An 18,213-nucleotide genomic window follows, 5' to 3' on the forward strand; every position below is an offset into this window, starting at 1 on the left:
ACTATACGTTGGAGAATGTTATAAGATCTAGCTCTCATAAAGATCTTCTCTTTAAGGTTTGCATAGGATTCTACTGTACAATATACCATAATTTACTGACCAGAACCCTAATACGTAAGTTGTTTTCAGCATTTTGCTGCTATGACAATGTTGCAATAAATATCCTTACACTTACACTTTATTGTATAGGTCTAAGTACATCTATAGCAAAAATTTCTAGATATGGATCATGAAACTAGGTTAATCGGGGTCACAGTCAGCATTTAAAGAAAAATAAAGTACAAAAGAAAACAGTGTAGTATAGCATGGTATAGTGTAAATATTATACAGAGTATAAAAAAACATACAGTGTACGTTTTAGTGAAATTTTTGTTTTAGTTAATATATGTATGTGGGTGTGTTTGTGTGTCCTGGATTGTGGCAAAATGGTGAAATGTACTTAATAAAATGTTTGGAGGATGTGGGGAAGGCGCCCCTGCTAACCCGACAGTCGAGTCGCGGAACTGCCTGGGTCTGCCTCTCCGTTCAACCAGCCATTATGTCCTCTCCATGACCTCCTCCAGCTGGATTTTAGCTTGGACAAACCACTCTCCCTGACCCACTGTTGGTCCACCACTGGAAAGAATAATTACCGTGTGGCTGACAGAGTATTGGTGCTCCGGCCAGGTGTCAGGCCTGTGCCTCTGAGGTGGGAGAGCTGAGTTCAGGACATTGATCCACCAGAGACCTCCTAGCTCCACGTAATATCAAATGGTGAAAGCTCTCCCAGAGATCTCCATCTCAATGCTAAGACCCATCTCCACTCAACAACAAGCAAGCTCCAGTGCTGGACACCCTATGCCAAACAACTAGCAAGACAGGAACACAACCCCATCCATTAGCAGAAGGCTGCCTAATATCATAAGGTCACAGACACCCCAAAGCACACCACTGGACGTGGTCCTGCACACCAGAAAGACAAGATCCAGCCTCATCCACCAGAACACAGGCACTAGTCCCCTCCACCAGGAAGCTTAGACAACACACTGAACCAACCTTACCCACTGGGGGCAGACACCAAAAACAATGGGAACTACGAACCTGCAGCCTGCGAAAAGGAGACCCCAAACACAGTAAGTTAAGCAAAATGAGAAGACAGAGAAACACACAGCAGTTGAAGGAGCAAGGTAAAAACCCACCAGACCAAACAAATGAAAAGGAAAGAGGCAGTCTACCTGAAAAAGAATTCAGAGTAATGATAGTAAAGATGATCCAAAATCCAGGAAATAGAATGGAGAAAATACGTGAAACATTTAACAAGGACCTAGAAGAACTAAAGAGCAAACCATCAATGATGAACAACCCAATAAATGAAATTTAAAATTCTCTAGAAGGAATCAATAGCAGAATAACTGAGGCAGAAGAATGAATAAGTGACCAGGAAGATAAAATAGTTGAAATAACTACTGCAGAGCAGAATAAAGAAAAAAGAATGATAAGAATTGAGGACAGTCTCAGAGACCTCTGGAACAACATTAAACGCACCAGCATTCAAATTATAGGGGTCCTAGAAGAAGAAGAGAAAAAGAAGGGGACTGAGAAAATATTTGAAGAGATTATAGTTGAAAACTTCCCTAATATGGGAAAGGAAATAGTCAATCAAGTCCAGGAAGTGCAGAGTCCCATACAGGATAAATACAAGCAGAAACATGCCAAAACACATATCAATCAAACTACCAAAAATTACATACAAAGAAAAAATATTAAAAGCAGCAAGGGAAAAGCAACAAATAACATACAAGGGAATCCCCATAAGATTAACAGCTGATCTTTCAGCAGAAACTCTGAAAGCCAGAAGGGAGTGGCAGGACATATTTAAACGGATGAAAGGGAAAAACCTATAACCAAGACTACTCTACCCACAAGGATCTCATTTAGATTTGACAGAGAAATTAAAACCTTTACAGACAAGCAAAAGCTAAGAGAATTCAGCACCACCAAACCAGCTTTACAACAAATGCTAAAGGAACTTCTCTAAGCAGGAAACAGAAGAGAAGGAAAAGACCTACAATAACAACCCAAAACAATTAAGAAAATGGGAATAGGAACATACATATCGATAATTACCTTAAATGTAAATGGATTAAATGCTCCCACCAAAAGACACAGACTGGCTGAATGGATACAAAAACAAGACCCATATATATACTGCCTACAAGAGACCTATTTCAGACCTAGGGGCACATACAGACTGAAAGTGAGGGGATGGAAAAAGATATTCCATGCAAATGGAAATCAAAACAAAGCTGGAATAGCAATTCTCATATCAGACAAAACAGACTTTAAAATAAAGACTATTACAAGAGACAAAGAAGGACACTACATAATGATCAAGGGATCAATCCAAGGAGAAGATATAACAATTGTAAATATTTATGCACCCAACATAGGAGCACCTGAATACATAAGGCAAATACTAACAGTCATAAAAGGGGAAATCGACAGTAACACAATCATAGCAGGGGACTTTAACACCCCACTTTCACCAATGGACAGATCATCCAAAATGAAAATAAATAAGGAAACACAACCTTTAAATGATACATTAAACAAGATGGACTTAATTGATATTTATAGGACATTCCATCCAAAACCAACAGAATACACTTTGTTCTCAAGTGATCATGGAACATTCTACAGGATAGATCATATCTTGGGTCACAAATCATGCGTTGGTAAATTTAAGAAAATTGAAATCATATCAAGTATTTTTCTGACCACAACGCTATGAGACTAGATATCAATTACAGGAAAAAAACTGTAAAAAATACAAACACATGGATGCTAAACAATACACTACTTAATAACCAAGAGATCACTGAAGAAATCAAAGAGGAAATCAAAAAATACCTAGAAACAAATGACAATGAAAACACGACTACCCAAAACCTATGGGATACAGCAAAAGCAGTTCTAAGACAGAAGTTTATAGCAATACAATCCTACCTCAAGAAACAAGAAACACCTCAAATCAACAACCTAAGCTTACACCTAAAGCAATTAGAGAAAGAAGAACAAAAAAACCCCAAAATTAGCAGAAGGAAAGAAATCATAAAGATCAGATCAGAAATAAATGAAAAAGAAATGAAGGAAACGACAGAAAGATCAATTAAACTAAAAGCTGGTTCTTTGAGAAGATAAACAACATTGATAAACCATTAGCCAGACTCATCAAGGAAAAAAGGGAGAAGACTCAAATCAACAGAAGTAGAAATGAAAAAGAAGTAAAAACTGACACTGCAGAAATACAAAAATCATGGGAGATTACTATAAGCAGCTATATGCCAATAAAATGGACAACCTGGAAGAAATGGACAAATTCTAAGAAAAGCACAACCTTCCAAGACTGAACCAGGAAAAAAATAGAAAATATAAACAGACCAATCACAAGCACTGAAATTGAGACTGTGATTAAAAATCTTCCAACAAACAAAAGCCCAGGACCAGATGGCGTCACAGGTGAATTTTATCAAAGATTTAGAGAAGAGCTAACACCCATCCTTTTCAAACTCTTCCAAAATATAGCAGAGGGAGGAACACTCCCAATCTCATTCTACGAGGCCACCATCACCCCGATACCAAAACCAGACAAATATGTCACAAAGAAAGAAAACTACAGGTCAATATCACTGATGAACACAGATGCAAAAATCCTCAACAAAATACTAGCAAACAGAATCCAGTAGCACATTAAAACAATCATACACCATGATCAAGTGCGGTTTACCCCAGGAATGCAAGGATTCTTTAATATACGCTAATCAATCAATGTGATAAAGCATATTAACAAACTGTAGGAGAAAAACCATATGATCATCTCAATAGACGAAGAAAAACCTTTTGAGAAAATTCAACACCCATTTATGATAAAAACCCTCCAGTAAATAGGCATAGAGGGAAGTTACCTCAACATAATGAAGACCATATATGACAAACCCACAGCCAGCATTGTTCGCAATGGTGGAAAACTGAAACCATTTCCTCTAAATTCAGGAATAAGACAAGGGTGTAAACTCTCACCACTGTTATTCAACGTAGTTTTGGAAGTTTTAGCCACAGCTATCAAAGAAAAAGAAATAAAAGCGATCCAAATCGGAACAGAAGTAAAGCTGTCACTGTTTGCAGATCACATGATACTATACAAAGAGAATCCTAAAGATGCTAACAGAAGAGTACTAGAGCTAATCGATACAAAATTAATGCACAGAAATCTCTTGCATTCCTATACACTAATGATGAAAAATTTGAAAGAGAAATTAAGGAAACACTCCCATTTACCACTGCAACAAAAAGAATAAAATACGTAGGAATAAACCTACCTAAGGAGACAAAAAACCTGTGTGCAGAAACTATAAGACACAGATGAAAGAAATTAAAGATGATACAAACAGATGGAGACATGTACCATGTTCTTGGATTGGAAGAATCAACACTGTGAAAATGACTATACTACCCAAAGCAATCTACAGATTCAATGCAACCCCTAGGCATTTTTCATAGAACTAGAACAAAAAATTTCACAATTTGTATGGAAACACAAAAGACCCCAAATAGCCACAGCAATCTTCAGAAAGAAAAACGGAGCTGGAGGAATCTGACTCCCTGACTTCAGACTATATTACAAAGCTACAGTAATCAAGACAGTATGGTACTGGCACAAAAACAGAAATATAGATCAATGGAACAGGATAGAAAGCCCAGAGATAAACCCACACACATATGGTCACCTTATATTTGATAAAGGAGGCAAGAATATATAATGGAGAAAAGACAGCCTCTTCAATAAGTGGTGCTGGGAAAACTGGACAGCTACATGTAAAAGAATGAAATTAGAACACTCCCTAATACCACACACAAAAATAAGCTCAAAATGAATTAAAGACCTAAGTGCAAGGCCAGACACTATAAAACTCTTAGAGGAAAATATAAGCAGAACACTCTATGACATAAATCACAGCAAGATCCTTTTTGACCCATCTCCTAGAGAAATGGAAATAAAAACAAAAATAAACAAATGGGACCTAATGAAACTTCAAAGCTTTTGCACGGCAAAGGAAACCATAGCCAAGATGAAAAGACAACCCTCAGAATGGGAGAAAATATTTGCAAATGAAGCAACTGACAAAGGATTAATCTCCAAAATTTACAAGCAGCTCATGCAGGTCAATATTGAAAAAAAACAAACAACCCAATCCAAAAATGGGCAGAAGACCCAAATAGACATTTCTCCAAAGATATACAGATTGCCGACAAACACATGAAAGGATGCTCAACATCACTAATCATTAAAGAAATGCAAATCAAAACTACAATGAGGTATCACCTCACACCAGTCAGAATGGCCATCACCCAAAAATCTACAAACAATAAATGCTGGAGAGGGTGTGGAGAAAAGGGAACCCTCTTGCACTGTTGGTGGGGATGTAAACTGATACAGCCACTATGGAGAACAGTATGGTGGTTCCTTAGAAAACTAAACATAGAACTACCATATGACCCAGCCATCCCACTACTGGGCATATACCCTGAGAAAACCATAACTCAAAAAGAGTCATGTACCACAATGTTCACTGCAGCTCTATTTACAATAGCCAGGACATGGAAGCAACCTAAGTGTCCACTGAAAGATGAATGGATAGAGAAGATGTGGCACATATATACAATGGAATATTACTCAGCCATAAAAAGAAACGAAATTGAGTTATTTGTAGTGAGGTGGATGGACCTAGGGACTGTCATACAGAGTGAAGTAAGTCAGAAAGAGGAAAACAAATACCATATGCTACAACATATATATGGAACATTAAAAAAAAAAGGTTCTGAAGAACCTAGGGGCAGGACAGGAATAAAGATGCAGACATAGACAATGGACTTGAGGACACGGGGAGGGGGAAGGGTAAGCTGGGACAAAGTGAAAAATTGCCATGGACTTATATATACTACCAAGTGTAAGACAGCTACTGGGAAGCAGCCGCATAGCACAGGGAGATCAGCTCGGTGCTTTGTGACCACCTAGAGGGGTGGGATAGGGAGGGTGGGAGGGAGAGGCAAGAGAGAGGAGATATGGGGGTATATGTATAGCTGATTCACTTTGTTATAAAGCAGAAACTAACATACCATTGTAAAGCAATTATAGTCCAATAAAGATGTTAAAAAAAATGTTTGAAAGACTCCAATAAAGAAGTTAAAAAAAAAAAGTTTGAAAGACAGCTCTTTAGACTCTGGTATGATATCTTTATTGCAGCCTTCTTTTTTGTCCCCCTAAACTCTGTGATCTTTTTATTGGATAACTTGGTAACTTAGGTTTTTCAGACAGAGGCAATTCAGTCATTTAGACTGGGTTGGAAAACAATAATATTAACAATATCAGGAACAACAAAAAAGGAAGGATTCAACTATGGTTCTATATAGCTCTAATATCTTTTCCTAACGAAGTAAATAATATATGGTTAAGTTACCTTCTTAGAGTGAGTTTTACTAAACAGATATTGAGCAAGAAGTAGTTGTATAAGATTACTGCTATTTAAAAACAAATGTTTCTGATTTTAAATTATTTATATATAATACAGAAGTTTTAATGAAAAAAATTAAAATATAATATGATTCCACACCCAGGGACAACCACATTCAAACTACAAATGTCAATCTACTTGCTTGAGTCATATATATATATACACACACACACACACACACACACACACACACACACACATATATACACACACACAAATGTTATATAATTATATATATATGATAATAAATATATGTTATTCTTTATAATTGAGGTTAAAGTATATATTTATTTTTAAAAAACTTGTTCTGACAATAATTGATTGATTACTGAAGTATAGTTGATTTACAATGTTTCAGGTGCAGCAAAGTAATTCAGTATATATATAAACTTTTTCAGATTCTTTTCCATTATAGGTTATTACAAGATACCGAATATAGTTCCCTGTGCTATACAGTAGGTCCTTGTTTTTTTCTATTTTATATATAATAGTGTGTATATGTTAATCCCAAATTCTCAATTTTTTCCTCCCTTTTTCTTTCCCCTTTGCTAACCATAAATTTGTTTCCTATGTCTGCAAGTCAATTTCTGTTTTGTAAATAAGTTCATCTGTATCATTTTTTAGATTCCACATATAAGTGATATCATATATCTGTCTTTCCCTGTCTGACTTACTTCACTTAGTATGACAATCTCTAGGTCCATCCAGGTTGCTGCAAATGGCATTATTTCGTTCTTTTTCATGGCTGAGTATACATCTAGTGGAGATATATATATACACACACATATATATATCTCACATCTTCTTTATCCATTCATCTGCTGATGGACATTTGGGTTGTTTCCATGTCTTGGCTATTGGGAATAGTGCTGCTGTGAACATAGGGGTGCATGTACCTTGTTTTTTTGGCTTCGTTGGGTCTTTGTTGCTTTGCACGGGCTTTCTCTAGTTGTGGCGAGTGGGGGCTACTTTTCGTTGCAGCGTGTAGGCTTCACATTGCAGTGGCTTCTCTTGTTGTGGAGCAAGGGCTCTAGGTGCATGGGCTTCAGTAGTTGTGGCACGTGGGCTCAGTAGCGTGGGCTCAGTAGTCATGGCGCATGGGCTTAGTTGCTCCACAGCATGTGGGATCTTCCCGGACCAGGGATCGAACCCATGTCCCCTGCACTGCGCCACAATGAAAATCCCTCATGTATCATTTTGAATTATAATTTTGTCTGGATATATGCCCAGAACTGGGATTACTGGATCATATGGTAACTCAATTTTTAGTTCTTTTGAGAAACCTCTATATGGTTCTCCACAGTGGCTGCACCAATTTACATTCCTACCAACAGTGTAGGGGGGTTCCCTTTTATCCACACCTTTTCCAGCATTTATAATTTGTAGACTTCTTCACGGTGGCCATTCTGACCAGTGTCGGGTGGTACTTCATTGTAGTTTTGATTTGCATTTCTCTAATAATTAGCGATGTTGAGCATCTTTTCACATGGCTATTGGTCATCTGCATGTCTTCTTTGGAGAAATGTCTATTTAGGTCTTCTGCCAAGTTTTTGATTGGGTTTTTTTTTTTTTTATATTGAGCTGTATAAGCTGTTTGTATATTTTGGATATTAAGCCCTTGTTGGTTGCATTGTTTGCAAATATTTTCTCCCATTCCATAGACTGTCTTTTCATTTTGTTTATGGTTTCCTTTGCTGTGTAAAAGGTTTTAAGTTAAACTAGGTCACACTTGTTTACTTTTCCTTTGTTTCCATTACTCTAGGAGACCTATCCAAAAAAATATTGCTGCAATTTATGTCAAAGAGTGTTCTGCCTATGTTTTCCTCTAATAGTTTTAGAGTATCGGTCTTACATTTAGGTCTTTAATCCATTCTGAGTTCATTTTTGTGTACGGTGATAGAGGATGTTCTAATTTCATTCTTTTACATGTAGCTGTCCAGTTTTTCCAGGACCATTTATTGAAGAGACTGTCTTTTCTCCACTGTATATTCTTGCCTCCTTTGTTGTAGAGTAACTGACCATAAGTGCATGGGTTTATTTCTGGGCTTTCTATCCCATTCCACTGATCTATGTGTCTGTTTTTATGCCAGTACCACACTGTTTTGACTGCTGTAGCTTTACAATATAGTCTGAAGTCAGGGAGTGTGATTCCTCCAGCCCTGTTCTTCTTTCTCAAGATTGTTTTGGCTATTTGGGGTCTTTTGTGTTTCCATAAAAATTAAAAAAAATTTTGTTTCAGTTCTGTGAAAAATGTCATTGGTAATTTGATAGTGATTGTATTGAATCTGTAGATTGCCTTGGGTAGTGTGGTCATCTTAACAAGGCAGATTCTTCCAATCCAAGAACATAATATATCCTTCCAACTGTTTGTGTGGTCTTCAATATCTTTTATCAGTGTCTTACAGTTTTCAGAATACAGGTCTTCTGCCTCTTTAGGTAGGTTTATTTCCTAGGTATTTTATTCTATTCGATTCTAAAGGATATATTTAATGTTATGATCTGCTTCATAAATTTAGCATTACATTGTAGGAACACTACATGTCATTAGAAGTTCCTCATATATATATATATATATATATACATTTTAATAAATTTATTTATTTATTTTTGGCTGCATTGGGTCTTCGTTGCTGTGTGCTGGCTTTTCTCTGGTTGCAGCGAGCAGGGGCTACTCTTTGTTGCAGTGCATGGGCTTCTCATTGCTGTGGCTTCTCTTGTTGCGGAGCACGGGCTCTAGGCATGCAGGCTTCAGCAGTTGCAGCACACAGGCTCAGTAGTTGTGGCTCGCAGGCTCTTCAGCGCAGGCTCAGTAGTTGTAGTGCACGGGCTTAGCTGCTCGCGGCATGTGGGATCTTCCCAGACTAGGGCTCGAATCCATGTCCCCTGCATTGGCAGGCGGATTCTTAACCACTGTACCACCAGGGAAGCCCTGCATCATATTTTTAAATAGCCACATAATAGTCCACCATGTGGCTGTACCACCCAATTCATATAGCCATTAACCAAGAGTTTACTTTTTATAAAGAATTTACTGGAGCTAGATCAATATAACTATGTTATCATGGGATGTTTGGTGGGTAATCTGAAGTAACTTACAGAAAATGTTTTTTTCTAAATATACTTTCACATAAAACCATATAGACTGCAGCAACTCTCCTCAATAAATAGGTGTCCTGAGATTAATAAATTCAATAAAAGAAACCAATGTTGAATTCTTTTTATTCAAAAGCACAAAACAGAAATAACAGTATTTCTACCTATTCTTCAATAACTGGCTCTGGAGCTGCATTCAGATATAGGGGATGTCAGTAATAAATACCGCCTCCTTTAAAATAAATTTTCTTCCTGTGGTCCAAATTAACACTGAGAAAAATAATGTTTTCTGGGAAATAATAAAGGAATAGTACATTTTGATGTCTATTTCCTGACTATTGATGTGATATACTAAAACACAATTTAAATGATTTAACTTAAAAAGGTAATAGTTAAGCTTGTTTCAAATAGATAAACTGCTTTTGTTACTCCTAGGAAAGAGGTAATAATATTCTGTCAGAAGGTGAAAAAAATGTACATGTTGTTTTCCTTCTCTGGAAAAATTATTTATCATAAGAAGCCAATAAACTATCAAAACTATTAAAGTCAAAGGATAAAAGTTGCTTTAAAGGAGAGCAGTTCATTAAAGCAGCAGAGGTTTTTTTTCGGGTTTCTCTTTTGGAAATGTTTATGATTTTTAAGTTACAATTAACTCTTGCCACTGGGAAAATAATTTAATTACTAAACTCCACTCCACAGAATTATAAAGTTAGAGAATTCTAGTTTCTAAAAAGCTGTAGAACAAAGCTGAAAAAGTTACTCCACATCAATGTACTTGATCTAAGAGAAGGTCAATAAGAAAGGGGATGAAGTTCTTTTTCAGACAATATTTCAGAAAAACAGCAAGGACATACAAACCAATTAAGTTCTCGGATGAGGCCTGAGGGCAGAAGCAGCAGATGCCTAGGCCCCAGCAGTGCCACCTCATTATGATGACCAGAGTGGTTAAGACAGTGTACACCCTGCAGCCCTCCTCTGTGCTATCAGCAGTGGCCTGCCCACAAATGCACAAACTCGAGCCACTTCTAAGAACCTTTTTCCTGTTAAGTCCAAAGAAGTTGATGTTTCCAGACCTCATTCAGGAGGTTCAGATTAACAATGTTACAAAAATCATCAAACCAAGACGAGAGAATGGGCAGGTTAAAGCTACAGACACTGGCACCAGGAAGAGCTACAAACTATTGAGTAAACTGAAATCAGAGGAAGAGCTCAAGGATAAGAACCAGCTCTTAGAGGCCATCAACAAGCAGTTGCACCAAAAGTTGACTGAAACTCAGGGAGAGCTAAAGGACCTGACCTAAAAGGTGGAGCTGCTGGGGAAGTTTCAGGACAACTGTTTGGCAATTTTGGAGAGCAAGGGCCTCAACCCAGGATAGGTCTTAAAGCTAAAGCTGAAGATGAAAGAAGAAAGGGCCCAGTTCCTGCAACAACAGACCTTATGTAACAGTAAAGTAAATGATTTTACAACAGCGCTTGAGGAAATGGAGCAGCTATTAGAAATGTGATAAAAAGCAGGTGGCCACATGGCTCCCTCTTGGGGATAAACTCTCAGAGGAAGCCCCTTAGGACATCTGCTTCTTGGTCATGATCTTCTAGGACTCACCATTCCCAGAATGAAAACAGTTTCTGCTGTAGGATTAAGGACAGTTTATGCTGGAATGGCAGTTCCTCCTTTAAGCAAGCATTCCCAGTCTTCAGATTGGCCAGCTATCCTGAACTTCACAGTACATAATTGAGGCCTAAGAAGAGAGGGGGCCTGGAAGCTTGGATCAACCTTCTATGCAACAAAGCAGCACAGGATTAGGATCAGGAGACTAAATCAGCCACAGCCAGAGAATCCGAAAGGTCACATTCAGATGTGCAGGAAGAAACAGTGGAGCACAGGTGCTCCATGGGAGATATCACTGGGAGTCCTGCAGTCCCCCCGTAACTTGGAACACATTCCGTCCCATCCTGGTTGGGCTCTATAACCTCACTGTAAATTTATGAACTTGAAGTTACCTGAAATGGCTTAATAAATGGGGTGAAGGTATAGATAGTAATAACACCTATGAAACAATACACCTTGGAGATCTTAATCTTAAAAAAAAAATTAAGTTCTCAATAAATACAGAAAAGCACATGACAAAATCTAATATTCATTCCTGATAAAAACTCTCAGCAAACTAGGAATAGAAGGACATTTCCTCAAACTGATAAAGAACATCTATGAAAACCTACAGCCAGCATATTTAATGATGAAAGACTGAGTGTTTCCTCCCTAAGATCAGGAATAAGACAAAGATATCCATGTTATTTCTACTTGACATTGTACTAGAGGTTCTAGCCAATGCAATAAGGCAAGAAAAAGAAATGAAAGGAAATCAGATGGGAAAGAAATAAGTAAAATTGTCTTTATTTGCAAACATGATTGTAGAAAATTCAATGAAGTTTATAAAAAAGCTATTAGAACTAATAAGTGAGATTAGGAAGGTTGCAGGATAAAGGATCAATATACAAATTCAATTTCATGTCTGTATAACAGCAATAAACAATCAGAAATTTACATTTAAAACAATGCCATTTATAATAATCATAAAAATATGAAATAGTGATAAATCTGACAAAAGATGTTAAAGACCTATACAATCAGAACTATAAAGCACTGCTGAGAGATCTAAGTAAATGGAGAGAAGTAACCATGTTCATGGATCAGCAAATACAATACTGTTAAGATGAGAATTTTCTCCAAACTGATCTATAGAATCAATGCAATTCCAATTAAAATTTGAACAGGATTTTTGGAAAAACTGATAAGCTGATTCTAAAATTTATATGGAAATGCCAAGAACCATGAATAACCAAAACAACTTTCAAAAAGAACACAAGTTGGAGGATTAACACTACCTAATTTTAAGACTTTCATAAAAGGCCACAGTAATCAAGACAATGTAGTATGGGCATCAAGGCAGACAAATAGAGCAATGAAACAGAACAGGGTGTCCAGAAATAAACCCCAAAATATTCAGAAAATGGATTGTGACAAATGTGCCAAGGCCATCTACAGAGGAAGGACAGTCTTTTTAACAAATGGGGCTAGAACAACTGAATATCCATATGCAAAAAAATTTTTATTTGATCCATATATTGTACCATATAACAAAATTAACTGAAGTTGTATCACAGACCCAAGTGTAAAACTTAAAACTATAAAATTATAGAAATATAGGAGAAAACCTTTCTGACCTTGGTTTAGGCAAAGATTTCTTATATGACACTAAATCTTAGTTATGTGATACTAAAAGCAAGATCCATAAAAGAAACATTGACAAATTGGACTTCATCAAAATGAAAAACTTATGCTATTAAAAAGATACAATTAAGAGTATGAAATGACAAGCCACAGACCAGGAGAAAATATTTGCAAGGCGTATTAAAGTACCTGAATCCAGATATATAAGGAATGCTCAAAACTCAGTAATGAGAATACAGCTCAATTTAAAAAATGGACAGAAGATCTGAACAAATATTTTATGAGGAAAACAACACAGATGGCAAATAATCTCATGGAAAGATGCTCAACATCATTAGTCAATAGGGAAATGCAAACTAAAACTGCAATGAGATATTACATACCTATTAGAACACTAAAATTAAAATGACTGGCCATATCAAGTGTTGGTAAAGATGTGGAGCAAATGGAACTCTTATACATGTTGGTGGGATGTAAATGGTAAAACTACTTTGGAAAACAGTTTGGCAGTTTCCTAAAAAGTTAAACATATTCCATTCCATTTCTAGGTATTCATCCAAAAGAAATAAAAGCACATGTCCATACAAAGCCTTATATATGAATGTTCATAGCAGCTTTATTTGCAATAGTCCAGGACTGGAAACAATGTAAATGTTCACTAACAGATGAACAGACAAAACAAACTGTGGTACATACATACAATGGACACTACTTGGTAATAAAAGGAATGAACTATCAATACAACATCAACATGGATCTCAAGATAATTATGCTGAGTCAAAGAACCAGGCCCCCCCCAAAAAAAGGTTACGTTCTGTATGATTCTACTTATATAAAATTCCAGAAAATGTAAACTAATCTCTAGAGGATTAGTGGTTTTGGGGCGGGGGTGTGTGTGTGGGGAAGGTTAGCTAAAGGGGTTGCAAAGGGGCACAAGGAAAATTTGAGGGGTGATGGATATGTGTACTATCTTTTTTTTTGTTTTTTTTTGGAGTACGCGGGCCTCTCACTGTTGTGGCCTCTCCCACTGCGGAGCACAGGCTCCAGACACGCAGGCTCAGCGGCCGTGGCTCATGGGCCCAGCCGCTCCACGGCATGTGGGATCTTCCCGGACCGGGGCACGAACCCGTGTCCTCTGCAACGGCAGGCGGACTCTCAACCACTGCGCCACTAGGGAAGCCCCATGTGTACTATCTTGATTGTAGTAATGGTTTCATGTGGGATACGTATATCAAAACATCAATTTGTATATATTAGATATATGCAGCTTATTGTATGTCAATTTTACCTCAATAAAGTGAAATAAAAAAACCAAAATATAACAAATATGTCAAATCGAGCAACAGAGAAGCAATCAATGGAAAAAAAATCAATTTGAAAAGTTTCCAGTGTCTGTACTTCCTGTTTTCATTATAAAGAGAAAGAGAAAGGAATGCAGTATGACATCTGTTCCATGCCCCACAGTACACCCATAACCCTTGCCAGCTGTCTCAAAATACATGCTTTTGGTTGTGAGAGTGGGGATGGATCAACTCAAAACCATCAATTCCCATAAGAAAAACAAGCAACAGCGCAAGCCCTTCTGATAACAAAGATTTAATTTAAAATGCTCATCTTTCTTATGAAGGACAGCATATTATCAGTACATCTTGCTTTATGGAATATACCTTTGTTCCTAAATGGATGAACTTTAAAACTTATGTTCTAATAATAATAACTAACAGTAAATGAGCACTGAGTATGTCGATTAGCATGTGCTATCTCATTTAATTCTTGTGATAACCGTACCATTCTACCATATGGCTTAACAGGGTAAGTAACTGGTCTATGATCACACAGCAATTAAATGGCAGAGTTCAAACCTAGGTATGTCTGATATGAAAGCTCATGCTCTTAACAGCTACACTTAACTGAATGCTCTAGTTGATAGTTTTGTAGAGTGCCTAGTAATTATCTTTATGCTTCTTTTTTGAAAAGCTAGGATTTCATGTATGCACATTACTCAGAGAGTAGGAATAAAAAGTATCAGCAATTCTAACTATATAAAACACACAAAACCTTGGCCCCAAATGGCCACTGATTAATTCCCTTCTAAAACATGTTTCATAGTAAAGGCTATGAATGTAAATCTAAAAACTCCATAATTCAATTCCCTAAATAAAGTTCTACTTGCTTCTTAATATCCCAGTTCTTATCCATGCAGAAACTGGACTTCTTTCAGTTATAAGCTTATGTTCATGTGATGTTTATTAAAGATTTAAACTACCTACTCCAATCCTAAAAGCTCTTCCTAAAAACATCTATCAAAATGGGATCATTTTTTTTGGTCAAAGAATTGTTAGGTCCAGGCTTATGGGTGACAAAGAATGCTTCAACTTTGAGTACATTTAAGTATATTTATGGATCTGTTTTTTTTTTTTTAATGCAAACACACCTGACAAGCTTACTAGTATAGGACAATGCATGTTTTTTGCTAAATTCAATTTTACTTTCCTCATCTCAGACCAGCCTTTATAATAATCTGCTTCCATAATAAGCACAAGGCCATGACCAAAAGCAGATGTCAGATTCAACCTACAGTGAACTTGTATTTGTATTTTTCTTGAGCCACAGCACCTTCCATAGCTTTTGTTTGTTCTATATTTTTGGCACTGCCACAAGATCCTCATAATCATTATTATTTTAAGAATATTTTTGGCAAACGTAAATCATTTATTGTTAACACAGACACATATGTAACATTTAGATTTTTTATTTTTAATTCTGGCTGTTTAAAAAACTCACAGTAGTTAAATATTACAGTCTCATACTCTAAATATATTTCTAACTTTGTCCTGTCTAGAACATTTTTGTCTGTAAATTTTCTTGCCTGGGGAATTCTCCAATGGCCTTTGGCCAAAACCAACAAAGTTATATCCTAGACGTTAAAAGAGTTATACCTGTTTTATGACTGAGGTATCAGTGGAAAGGAATTCAAGACTCTTTAAGCTAATTCTATGTGAAAGTTATACTTTACCATTTATTATTGCAGAAGCAATTTAAAGAATGCTTTAAAATAAAATGATACTAATACAGGGTAGATTCTACTTAGTCATAGCTAAGTGTAGTCTGCATCAGATCTGACACATGCAGATATAATATACCCAATGTGGAACACTCAAACTATTTAATCTGACTTTTTATTGGCAGTCAATTCTATTTTCCAAATTTTAAAAATTAAGGTTCCCTCATCTTCTTCTAGAGTAGTCAGACCCTGCTGGGAAGCTTTTCCTAGATTTTCTTAGAATTAATGAACCGGGCCTCTCTTGCTGAACTGTGTGGTTCCACCCCAAACTCCCCTGGACAGTTCATGAGCAATGTAATCTGTTTTCACTGTGGAAGGGATTCCCATAGTGTTCTCATTCATGAACATAAAGTGGTCAGGTCAAAGGGAGAGACTTTCATGAAGAAGGCTTTTCTCTGATGTAATCCCTCCTAAAATAGAAAATCACTTTATATAAAGTTCAATTAGGACCAAATACTGTATAAATGGCCTCTGTAACAATTAAACTTCAAATACAGAAGAGGCTGAATATTACATTATTTTCTATTGACTTCTCTGGTTCTATGCCAAACATGTCTAGGCTGCAACAGAAGAGTGAGGAGGCTCACTCTTCTGTAAAATTTTGGGGAGAAAAAGAATTATGGGGGCTCTACAAGGGTGTAGTTGCAATCTGAAACTTTGCAGACATTTTGGAAAATGAATGAAGCTCTTTTACAATTATAACTTTATAGGTAGGATTTACTTACAAATTACAGGAACTTTTATAATACATCCTTATATAAATCTAACCCTTGCCAATGTGACCTACTATTTATTTAACAGCAACAGTGAACCATATGGTTTTGTTCAGAGATGCAAGATTAAAGAATAGATTTTATGTCTAAGAAAAATCTCTTTTAAAGGTAAGGAGAAAAAAGATAAGCTTTTTTTACTTAAACATAAAGGAAAAACCAATCAAAGCTATTTAGGACAAAGACCAAAACCTTTTCAATCAACTAAGCATGAATTAAGAAAGAATACTAAAAGGAAGAAAATTAGTGAGCTGTCATATTAGTCCAAGAAGAGCAAGTGTTTGCTGTTAAGCAAGAGCTATATAGAAAGAATGCAGTGAAATCTTGACATACTACAGAACCAAAAACAAACAAAAAAACCCAAGCCAAAACAAAAACCTACTCCACAAATAAAACAAGATTTCATTTTAACTTTAAGAATCTGGTACGGCAGTTGCTTTTCTCAAAGGACTGAAACAATTTTGACCCCCAGCTGCTACTTATTTTATCTAACCATAGACTATTTAAAGATGTATTACTTCTGGTGAAGCTATTCATTTCACCTAAACTGCCTATAGTTTAAGCCTCAGAAGAGAACTTTGCCACTTATAGGCTGTATGCACAGACTAAATACAACACTTGTGCCTGATTCTGAATGGTATCTTATATCAAAATGCTCTCTTAATTATAGCTCTTGCTTCTCAAGCTGCTCTTTCAACTTGTCAGAAGCTGCCTAAAGTAACTAAAATTGGATTCACGCAGAAAAAAATTTTTTTTAGGAAAACATATGCAACAAGCACCTTAGCATCTGTTAACATTAAAACCAGAAGGCAGTCTGTTTAAGCACACATAAGGCAGGCTGTAAAATTTAATAATTCACAACATTCATTTTGAAATATTATGGCAATCTTTTAAAACAATGGCATATATTTCATCTGTTCAACAACTATTTATTGAGCATCTATATGCTCAATAAAACAAACATAAAGCTCCACAGGTTTGTATCATTTCTAAAGCTAAAAAGCAAAGAGAAGAATAAGGTCATCCTCTAATTTTTCTGTTACAGGCAGCCATTCCCCAACCCCTACCCCAATTATGAGAGGGTTGAGGCCCAGAAGTTTTTGTATAAGTCAACTGCGATATTTATAGGAAACTTCTTCCTGGAGTCCCAGTGTAAACAGGGACAGATCCTCAGGTGAGTCTATTTTTTTAACACACGCTGCCAAGCTATTGTAGTTTTCTAAAATCGGATTGCTATTTATAATAATGCTGCTCCTGGAAAATGCTTTCTGAGCTCTAAAAGGACACGAACAATGCACTTTCTAGTTCAGCCTGGGCAGTGGAACTCTTCCAGGTCTAGGCTGATAATTCCTGTGGAGAGGAGAGCCAGAGGTCTCAGATGAGAAGAAGGGAAGGAAGTAGGAAAAACAACAGGCATTAGGAGTGAGGATTAGGAATGAACTCAAACTTTCCTCAATCCTTCTTTTTCTTTTCTCTTGATCGATCAGATAAACATGTGAAAAT

The 18,213-nt window shown here is 36.5% G+C and overlaps 1 protein-coding gene and 2 pseudogenes across 1 annotated transcript in view; 1 reads left to right on the top strand and 2 right to left on the bottom strand.

Annotated features, from left to right (window-relative positions):
* Positions 1-18,213, bottom strand: part of CTTNBP2NL (CTTNBP2 N-terminal like) — a 66,635-nt gene that overhangs the window by 31,857 nt on the left and 16,565 nt on the right. The window lies entirely within an intron of this gene.
* LOC101288775 (26S proteasome regulatory subunit 4-like) overlaps positions 1-18,213 on the bottom strand; it is a 35,629-nt pseudogene that overhangs the window by 15,817 nt on the left and 1,599 nt on the right.
* On the top strand, positions 10,393-15,638 carry LOC125964570 (small kinetochore-associated protein-like; annotated as a pseudogene).

This window comes from Orcinus orca, chromosome 1, assembly GCF_937001465.1.
Source record: "Orcinus orca chromosome 1, mOrcOrc1.1, whole genome shotgun sequence".
Taxonomy (NCBI): Eukaryota; Metazoa; Chordata; class Mammalia; order Artiodactyla; family Delphinidae; genus Orcinus; species Orcinus orca.